Consider the following 11,503-nt stretch of genomic DNA (forward strand, 5'->3'; position numbering starts at 1 on the left):
TGTATGTGGGCCATTCAAAACCGCCACAAGGGACGCTAATCGGTATTATGTGACTTTTATTGATGATTATAGTAGATATGGGTATGTCTACTTGATCAAACACAAGTCCGAAACCTTTGAAAGGTTTAAGGAATTCAAACAGGAAGTAGAAAATCAATTGGGCAGGAACATTAAGATGCTTCGATCCGATCGAGGTGGTGAGTATCTTAGTACCGAGTTCCTTGACTATCTTAAGGAGTGTGGGATTGTCTCACAATTGACTCCTCCCAGGACACCACAGCTGAATGGTGTAGCTGAGAGGCGTAATCGTACCTTGTTGGACATGGTTCGCTCTATGATGAGTCGAGTTTCGTTACCAATCTCTTTTTGGGGGTATGCCTTAGAGACTGCCGCCCATATCCTTAATCTAGTCCCTACAAAGAAGGTTACCAAAACACCTCATGAGATGTGGACTGGGAAGGTTCCCAATTTGGACCACATCAAAATTTGGGGTTGCGAAGCCTTCGTGAGGCGTGAAACTCATGATAAGCTTGAACCCCGAAGTGAAAGGTGTATTTTCATCGGCTACCCACAGAAATCCTTCGGTTACCTTTTCTACAGACCCAGTGAGAATGTGGTCTTTGTAGCACGAAGAGGGATCTTTCGCGAGAAAGAATTTATAAGCCAAGGAGACAGTGGGAGGCAGATTGATCTTGAAGAAATTCAAGAATCAATTGGTGAAGGAACCTCAGACACTAGCAATCAACCTGAGGTAGAAACTCCTGTTGATCCAGCTGACGAGTCTGTACCTCCGAGACGTTCCACACGGGTTAGGAACACACCTTCGTTTTATTATGGTTTTCATATTACTACGGAAGGTGATACGTTTATTAGTGATAGTACACTAGTAAATTTGGATGAACCTAGCAGTGTTAAGGAAGCCATGGCAGGCCCGGAGTCTGCTAAATGGAAGGAGGCTATGGACAGCGAGATACAGTCCATGTATGACAATCAAGTTTGGAACTTGGTTGACAATGTACCAGGCCGTAAAACAGTCGGGTGCAAATGGATCTTCAAAAAGAAGACCGACATGGAAGGAAAAGTGCATACTTATAAGGCTCGACTGGTTGCGAAGGGTTTTACTCAAACTCAAGGTATTGATTATGATGAAACCTTCTCGCCGGTGGCCAAGATTAAGTCTATTAGGGTTATGTTAGCCATTGCAGCATTTCATGATTATGAAATATGGCAAATGGATGTCAAAACCGCTTTCCTTAATGGAAAGTTGGCTGAGGATGTGTACATGAATCAGCCAGAGGGTTTTGTCAATGCAGAGCACCCTAATAGAGTATGCAAGCTTAAGAAATCCATTTATGGATTAAAACAAGCATCTCGTAGCTGGAATCTTTGTTTTGATGAGAAGGTAAAAGAGTTTGGCTTCTTGAGAAGCGAAGATGAGTCTTGCGTGTATGTCAGAGCTAGTGGGAGTATAGTTAGCTTCTTGGTACTGTATGTGGATGACATACTACTCATAGGAAATGACATCCCAACCTTGCAGGAGGTTAAGTCCTGGCTTGGGAACTGCTTTGCTATGAAGGACCTAGGGGAGGCTACCTATATCCTAGGGATAAGGATATTAAGAGAAAGGAGTAGAAGACTAATTGGACTTAGTCAGAGTATCTACTTGGATAAGGTGTTGAAAAGGTTCAACATGGAGAATTCCAAGAAAGGAGATTTACCGATCCAAAGCAATACCAAACTGAGTAAGACTCAGAGTCCGAGTACAGAGGCTGAGATAGCTGAGATGAGCCAATTACCATATGCTTCCGCAGTTGGCTCGATCATGTATGCTATGACTTGTACCCGTCCTGATGTGGCATTTGCTTTGAGCATGGTCAGCAGGTATCAGGGGAACCCTGGCAAGGCTCATTGGACCGCGGTAAAGAACATTCTCAAGTACCTGCGGAGGACTAAGGATTGGGTCCTTACCCTTGGTGGCAGTGATGACTTGAGAATATTAGGGTATAGTGATGCTGGTTTTCAGACTGATAGGGATAATTTCCGCTCTCAGTCGGGCTGGATCTTTACCTTAAATGGAGGGGCAATTTCTTGGAAGAGTTCCAAGCAGGAGACGGTGGCTGATTCGACTTGTGAATCAGAGTATATAGCAGCGAGTGAAGCAGCGAAGGAGGCGATATGGCTAAAGAACTTCATCGGAGACCTTGGAGTTGTACCAGCTATTAAGGAACCTATAGAGATTTTCTGTGACAACAATGTTGCGGTTATCTTAGCCAAGGAACCAAGAGATCATGGCAGATCCCGACACATTGACAGAAAATATCACTTCATAAGGCACAAGATTGAAGAAGGACTCCTTGTGACAAGGAGGATATCGTCAGATGAGAATCCTGCAGATCCCCTTACGAAGGGACTGACGAGGGTTAAGCATTTTCAGCATGCGAGACGCATCGGGCTGAGGGACGATATTAGTTTTACAGATTAGATAGTTTTCCTGAAACTTGTAAAATGTAATCGACGTTTGATGATGAATAAAATTTGTGATTTATTTATGAGTAAAGTGTTACTATCATTGTCAATTATTTACTATTGTTTCAGTTTTGCATGTTTTGACTTCCAGAATAATTAATTTGTTCAAACCTCCACAATCGATCATACGTCGGAAGTAGGTATGAATCAAGATTGTCATGAATTGGGTTTGTAGATGCCTTAAAGGTGTTTAGGCATGGCAATGGTTGCTGCAACATTCATGAGTACTCATAAGTTATGAGTATTGGTATAAACCCACGCTCACTTGTATCACTTCATGGAATTTATCTCGAGTGATCGTGAGACGATAACATCATATAAATCTTTAAACCTAGAGATATGAGTTGTTACCTATGAGTTGGTTGTGCATTGATTGCACGTAAACGCATCAGTAACTTGATGTTATAAAACGTGCCTTTGTGTACAATTCAATAAGTAGTGGAACAAGCATATCAGTCGAAGTTTATCTGTTCCTTCTAGAAATAGAAGCGATATCCGGGCCCCTCGATGATTTTGTGTTGACCCATATACCAGGCCTGGTCAGAACTAAACCGATGTGTTCAGTGAAGTTCTTCGTCAAACAAATCGGATAATCGAGAAACAACTGCTAGACAATAAGCAAGACATAGTTCCATGTGTTTGTCCGGCTGATATCATGAGAACAGAGGATTATGTGATCACTTATCTAAAATGGCGCTTCATAGTTCGACAGAGTCTTCATTGTTCGAGGGAGTTTTCGAGAGCTACGATTGTTGGTTGGTTCCTGAAGTTATAGGCAAATATAGTTATTAGACTTATCCAAGTGGGAGTCTGTTGGATAAGGTGTCTAAGTCCATAACTTATTTGGTATATACTTGACCCGACCGGCATGGTCCATTTGGGTTGCATCTCATCCAAACTATTATGGATAATTTTATGAGAGTTATACACATATGTTTATTAATATATTATGAGTTATAATATATTAATATGAAGTTACGTTATTTAATTAGTTTTAGTCTTAAATTAATTATGGATTAATTTAGAGATTAAAAGGAATACTAATTAAATTATGGGCTATTTGTTTTATATAGTGTGGGCTAATACTCATTTGTTAATGGGCTAGGCTTATGTGGAAGTCCATGGATGATCCATGGAGCTTTTAACCCATGGATCCTTGGAATAGGAAAAGACATGGGTTATTAGGGTTTCACTCTAACCATGCATACTATATAAGCATGCTTATGGAGCATGAAAGTGAGCCTAAGATAGCCTAAGAGAAAGCTAGTGTTCTAGTGTGTGTGTGCATGTGTGTGGCCGAAAATACAAGAGTGTGTATACTCTCTCAAAGTTTTCCAAGAGTTTGTGGTGTTTGTGATTCCATTTGAGGCATTCACACTATTGGTGCTTGGCCCTCAAACTCCTAAGAACCCAACACAACAAAGGTATGTAATCTCTTCTAACTCTTTTATGTTGAAATGTTCCCCATGCCATGTTAGATAGGTTATAAACCTTGGAAAATTATTATTTTGCATGTATTTAGACAAACATAGATCCAAGGTTTATTAGGGTTGCATGCACACTTAGGAAGTGTTAGATTGCTCAAAACCCAACAGATCCAACAAACCTTCACCCCTAGCACAAGAAGCAGTGAAGACTTTGTCATTGTTCCAAGTAAGCATGATTCACAACTATCATCCAACTTTAGGTCAAATTACTCCAATACTCCATCCTTTTGGAGTTGGCCGATGCGTTTCTTGCTCACATGTCCAAGGCAACAATGCCATAATGATGCTTTATCCAAGTTATTATTATCAGAAGAATATGTTGGGTAGCAGATTTATTTTGTATTGCGTCATTGGGCTCAGTTTATAGTCCAAAGTTTTGCACTCCGGTTTTGGGCCTGTCCAACCGTGAGCTTGTAGGGTTTAGTATATAATAATGTGCTTGCATGCATGTTAGGTTAACGATCTAGAAGACGATAGCAATTACGATAGTTTACAGATTTCTTTAATCGTTCTTGTAAACCCTTTTAATCCTCTACAGTAGAAGTTCTTAATCGAGCTCTTCTGAGGATTGTTGATTAATCATTCGACATCTTTGATCCATTATTGTGTTCTTGCTGTTTACTCATTTATTTCTTTACCTGTTTTATAGATCTAATCGATCTTCAAGTTAGTTTTTAACTTATCAATTGGTATTAGAGCAGGAGGCTGTGTAATCGATACACTTCTTTTCTGTGAAAAAGGTTTCAATTAGGGTTATTCCGCAATTACTGATATTTATTGAGCCATCATCTCATTATTGACGTATCTCGATATTTATTGTTTTGCCCTAATTTGATTTATTACAAGTTTGATCTTTGAACAGGTTATTCGATCATTATGGACGAGTCGCAATCCAATCCTATTAATATTTCGAACAGTATTGGATCAACAATGAAGATTCCCATCCTGTACACCCATGATTATGAAGTCTGGGCGCATCACTTTGAAGATTACGTTATAGGATATGAGGATAATGGATACCTCATCTAGGAAGCAATCATCTCTGGACCTTTTTCTCATTCAGCTACTTCAAGGATTATTAAAACTCAAAAGGAGTATAATGATCTTCTGAAAGACGTTAAAGATATTGCGCAAGATGAAAAAGATAAATTTCAGTGCAATATCAAAGCGTTAAGATTGATCAGATTCGCCCTTCAGTCCGATACTTTCAGGCTGGTGAGTTCATGCACGACGGCAAAAGAGATATGGGATAGGCTACGTGAATTGTACTCTACAGACGAAGATCTTGAACACTCCATTCAAACCTTACTCTTGTCTGAGTTTGGTGAATTCAAGCAAAGAGCCGAAGAAACGGTGACCCAAACGTTCGATCGCTTCAATCATCTTCTTAGCAAGATGATCAAGCACGACATCGAAAGGAAGCTTATTGAGCAGAAGGTTACGTTTTTAAACGGCTTCAGATCCGAGTGGAGAGCAGTTGTGTCCACAGTTAAAGCGCATGAGCAATTTAAATCCTACTCTTTGGCGAAACTGGTGGGTATCTTGAAATCTCATGAGAAGATCGTGTTGCAGGAGAAGAATGTGATTTCAAGCCTAGGTTCGTTAGCCCTCTTGTCCAAAAGTAAAGCTATGATGGAGGATGAAGACCTCAACTTGGAGGATTATGACCTCACTTCTGAGGACTATGCCATGATGGTGTCAAACCCCAAGAGGTTCATCAAGAAAAGATTCCCCTCTAACAAGAACCGAAATTGCCAGGGGAGTTACAGTTCTGAAAAGGTCAAAGATGAACCAAAGGTTGAAGAGTCAAAGAAGGAACCGAAGGCTGAAGGAGATTCCGGAGTAAGCTGCTACTATTATGGAGGAAAGAACCACTATGCAAAGGATTGTGTCCTCAAAAAGATGGCAGAGAAGGATGAGGAAAAGGATGAAGAAGCTTTGTTGCAGAAAAAGCTGGATGAAATTAGGAAGAAGAAATCCACCGCTAACCCTTCTATGAATGCTTTAATTGTGCAGGGTTCGGTTGCTGACGATGAGTTCGGTGGTGTGGAGGTCTGGTCAACCGACTCTGAAGATGATGAAGTGAGGAAGCCTACTCATGGAAAGGCTTATGTGGCGAAAGAAGAGGGCAGTGGAGGAAGATGCTTGATGGTGTCCGACGTATCTCAGATGAGGGGATACAACACTGATGGTGGGAATGATGAACCGAAGGAGCAACAGGATTTGTGCTTTCCAGCTAAACCGCTCAGCATGCAGTTCAACGAGCTTGATGAACTGATCAAGAAGGTACAATCTGTCTTTGTCTCTTTTAAAGTCCCACAATGCTCTTATGAAAAAGAATTAAAAAGTGTTAATTCAAGAATATCTCATTTAGATAGTAGTCTAACTCAAACTCGAGTCACCAATTCTAACCTAACTGACCAATTAAGCAGGGTGTCTTCGAAGAGTGAGGAACGGTGCATGTGGATCGAACTGAAGGAGTCGGAACTAATCAAAATAAAAGACAAAAACATTTACTTGCAAAGAGACAATTTAAAGCTTTTGAAACAGCGAAATGTTTTTTGTTTGATTGCAAAACGTCTTTACACTAATATTACTCAGCTTCATTTGGATTGTGAAATAGGACAAAAGATTCATCGCATGATTTTACCCTTTCTTGAGTTTAAGGAGGATGAAATTGATGCTGAAGCGTATAATTGTGAGAGTGTTATTTCGTCTGAGGACGTTAATCCGATGTACATGTATGGACTGGACAAAATTGAATCTTTTATTAAGTCCAAGGACCATAAGGACATGCTTAAAAACCTTTTGGACGAAAATGATAAACGGAAACTAAGAACCAAAACCGTACAAAAATTTGACTCTTTAAACGCCAACTTGAGCTCAGAAAATAATATTGATGTTGAAAATGCATCCGAGCTTAATGAGGATGACAATATGAGTGAAATTTCGGTAGAGGATACAGTTGACTGTTCAGAATTTGTTAAAAGCGAACCTGAAAACCACAAGAATCTAATTTCAGAAAATTCAGTGGAGTTCGCTCGTATGTCCCAACAAAAGTCCCCGATCCTTGAAGAGAAGGCAGTAGTGTACCAAAAGGTTAGAACCACTCCAAATCAGGTGTATAAGGTAACGGGCGTAACCGAACATCAGACTGCTGAACTCACAGCTATTGTAAACGAAGACAATGCTGATGGCTGTGATGAATTCTTCTGGTCAGCTCCAATTGACAATGCTGATGAAACGGTGGGCTTGTCTGAAAGGACTTCATGGAAAAGCAAAGGCAGATATGTGCCAGAACCCTTGAATAAACCTGATAGTTTTGATGTGCCAAGTACTAGTGGTACGAAAGATATTCCTCAGGAAAAAGAAATTCCTGCAAAAGAATTCACATCCCCAAGAGAAACCTCATCAGTTCAGTGTGAACTTGCTAAAGAAAAACAGAAACCGAAAGCTAACATCCATCATCAACCGAAGCAGATGAGAGATCAAAAACGTCAAAGGAATCAGAGATACAGGAAGAATCTCTCTGAAAGAAAACAGTTTTGGCAATCTCAGAATGCCTATTTCTCGCATCAAGATAAGAACTTAAAGTCAGAGAAGAGTCATGTTGAATCTCAAGAGAGCAACAACAACCGAAAGCAGAGGTTCGGTTCGGAGAAAAATATCAACCGACAGCAAAGGTTCGGTTCAGAAAATGATTCCAACCGAAAGTAGAAGTTCGGTTCAGAAAACAACATCAACTGAAAGCAAAGGTTCGGTTCTGAAATCAAAAGAGATCAAAACTCTAGGGTCGGTCCCACTAATGATCAAGAGTAAGAGGGTCACCTAGAGTCTCCTGTCAAGAAGTCATCTCAATCTAAGCTCTCTCATACTAACTCTTCTAATTCTTCAAATGCTTCTAATTCCTCTCCACCTCGTTCTACATCCCATTCTGTTCACTCTCAAAAATCTCAATCATTAGCTGAACAAAAAGGAAAACAGAAGGTTTCAGTGGTTAAACCAGAGTCAAAACCGAAAGCATCAAATCCCAATAAAATTAAAGTTTTTACCATCAAAAAGAAAGATGAAACAACTCTAATAAAAAGAACATATTTAGTTGATATCTCTCTTACTATTCCTGTTTCTATGAAAGGCTCACGAGGACCCAAGAAACTTTGGGTTCCTAAATCTGCTTAATCTTTGCAGGTTATCAGTGACGAGCAGTTTGACGAAGAATGGTACATTGATAGTGGCTGCTCACGTCACATGACAGGAAGGAAGGAAGAGCTAAGGGAATACAGGTCTCTTTCAAATGGTGGAAACGTCAAGTTCGGGAACAACTCCTTCGGCACCATAAAAGGCTATGGAATGATTACAAATGGTGATTTTACGATAAGGAAGGTTGCATATGTGGAAGGGCTACAACATAACCTCATCAGTGTATCTCAGCTTGTTGGAGGTACCGGTCTCAAAGTCTCATTCGACACTGAGGGTTTTGAAATAATTGAGAAGAAGACGAAAAGAGTTATTCTTAAATCAGAACGTAAAGGTGAAATGTTTCCTCTAAACCTCAAACCCATCAAAGGAAACCCAGCTATCTGCCTGTTATCCAAAGCACAATCTGACGAAAGCTGGCTATGGCACCGAAGGCTCTCTCATCTCAACTTTAAAGACATCAACAAACTTGTCACTGGAGGCCATGTTCGAGGTCTTCCTTTGCTCAAGTATGATAGAGATCATTTGTGTGCTGCATGTGAAATGGGGAAGCAGAGTCGTCAAAGTCATCCATCTATAATAAACACTAAAGTTTTTGAACCACTAGAATTACTTCATGTTGATCTGTGTGGTCCATCATCTATCGAAAGCATCGATGGTAGCAAGTATATTCTTGTTATTGTTGATGACTTTTCACGTTTTACATGGGTGTTCTTTCTGAAGCTTAAATCTGAAGCGACTCACAAGCTAAAAGTATTCATCAATCAGATTGAAGTACAGCTGAAGAGGGTAGTTCGCAACATCAGGAGCGACAATGGTCTGGAATTCAAAAATAGAGAATTTGAAGAATTTCTAGCAGAAAAGGGAATCAGTCACAACTTCTCAGCTCCCTACACACCTCAACAAAACGGGATTGTCAAAAGACGAAACCGGTCTTTGTGTGAAGCAGCCCAAACCATGCTAAGTTTTGCTTCCTTACCTCTTTATTTTTGGGCTAATGCTATTTCTGCTACTTGTTTTACACAGAACAGGTCATATCTCAACAAGCGCTTCACTCTAACTCCTTATGAGCTTATCAACAACAGGAAGCCAAATGTGAAGTTCTTCCATGTGTTTGGTTTAAGGTGTTTCATTTTCAATTCCAAAGAACACCGAAACAAGTTTGATGTCAAAGCCGACGAAGGAATATTTCTGGGCTATTCTCTCACTTCTAAAGCGTACAGGGTATTAAACAAGCATTCGAAGAGAATAGAAGAAACTTACTATGTGACTTTTGATGAAAGCTTTGTCAAAAAGCTAAAGGCCAACGAAGACACAGCTGGGGAAATTTTTCCTCAAACTGGCCAAGTCACAGCCTCGATTGCTAATCTATTCGAGCAGTTCATGGAGCTCTTTCATGAACCAGAGAAAGCCACTCTATCAGAAGCAGGCGCAGCAGACAACAAGGTAGATCATATGAAGCAAATTATCAAAGATGTTGCAAGAAGAATGAATGAAGGAGGATCAAGCTCTGACGATTCTCCACCACACAATGCTTCAGTCAAGGGGGAGAATCCACCATCATCATCCCAGCATAGCTCACAAGTTGAGGGGGAGTTAAGTTCTCAAACTACAACCGAAAGCACTTTGCCAACTGAAAGTACAACACCAACCGAAAGTGCCTCTCCATCCGAAGGTGCATCAACGCCCGCAAGCTCAACACCTCAAGAAACCACTGAAGCTCAAGACTCTCAAGACATTCCTGTAAGATCATCTATCGAGGGGGAGCATGCTGATATGTCTTACGACTATGAAAGCCAGTCCAAACCAGAAGAAATGATAAACGCTGAACTAGATCCAACCTTTGATCCAAACTACCCTCCTCTCACCAAATGGACCAGGGATCATCCTATCTCTCAACTTATTGGTGATGTATCTGAAAAAGTTCTGACTCGATCACAACTCAAGGCAAAACAGACTTCCTTGTTTTCAAAAGTCGAATTCTGCATGTTTAACTCATTCGTATCAAAAGTTGAACCAAAGACAGTTAATACTGCTCTTGATCACTCCGATTGGGTTCAAGCCATGCAAGATGAACTGAACGAATTCGAGAGGAACAAAGTCTGGCGTCTAATTCCAACTCCTCCAGATGCCTCGGTTGTTGGTCTTAAATGGGTCTTTAGGAACAAAATGGACAAGGAAGGGAATGTTATAAGGAACAAAGCTCGTGTGGTAGTAAAAGGATACTGTCAGGAGGAAGGGATTGACTATGAAGAGACTTTCGCTCCTGTAGCTAGGCTGGAATCAGTAAGAATATTTCTAGCCTATGCTGCCCACAAAAACTTTGAGGTCTACCAAATGGACGTCAAGTGTGCATTTCTCAATGGAGAACTCGAAGAAACTGTGTATGTGGAGCAACCTCCTGGATTCGTGAACGAAAAGTATCCAAATCATTGCTATATTCTGGATAAAGCCGTGTATGGACTGAAACAAGCTCTGAGAGCCTGGTATGAAACGCTGACTAAATTCTTAAAGATGTCCAAATTCAAACAAGGTTCGGTTGACCCAACCTTCTTTCGCAAGAAGGAAGGTAACCACCTTATGATTGTTCAAATTTATGTCGATGATGTTATCTTTGGCTCAACGAATCCTAGCCTAACAGCTGAATTCAGAAAGCTGATGGAGACTAAATTTGAAATGAGCTCAATGGGTCCTATTAACTTTTTCCTTGGTTTAAATATTAGACAGGGACCCGAAGGCATCTTTATTAATCAGGAAGCTTACACGAAGACTCTCCTTGCAAAATTTGGCATGATGGGAGATTCCAAAGTTAAAGTTCCAATGGCGTTCGACACCAAGCTCACCCCATCCCTCGACAAACCGGCTGTTGACATTACGCTTTATCGTCAGATGATAGGCTCACTAATGTATCTCACTGCTAGCAGGCCTGACATAATGTTTTATGTTTGTTACTGTGCTAGATTTCAGGCAAACCCACGCGAACCCCACATGCTTGCAGTGAAGAATATTCTACGATATCTCAAGCGAACTACCTCCTTAGGTCTATGGTATCCATCCAATTCAGGCTTCTTCGTTCAAGCCTACTCAGATGCAGACCTTGGAGGTTGTGGACTCGATAGGAAAAGCACCACTGGAGGCTGCCAATTCCTTGACGGGAAGTTGGTTAGCTGGCAATCCAAGAAACAAACATGTGTGTCTTTGTCCACAGCTGAAGCAGAATACATTGCAGCGGCATCCTGTACCTCTCAAGTGATTTGGATCCAGAGTCAACTCCGAGACTATGGACTCAATAT

This window comes from Lactuca sativa, chromosome 4, assembly GCF_002870075.4.
Source record: "Lactuca sativa cultivar Salinas chromosome 4, Lsat_Salinas_v11, whole genome shotgun sequence".
Taxonomy (NCBI): Eukaryota; Viridiplantae; Streptophyta; class Magnoliopsida; order Asterales; family Asteraceae; genus Lactuca; species Lactuca sativa.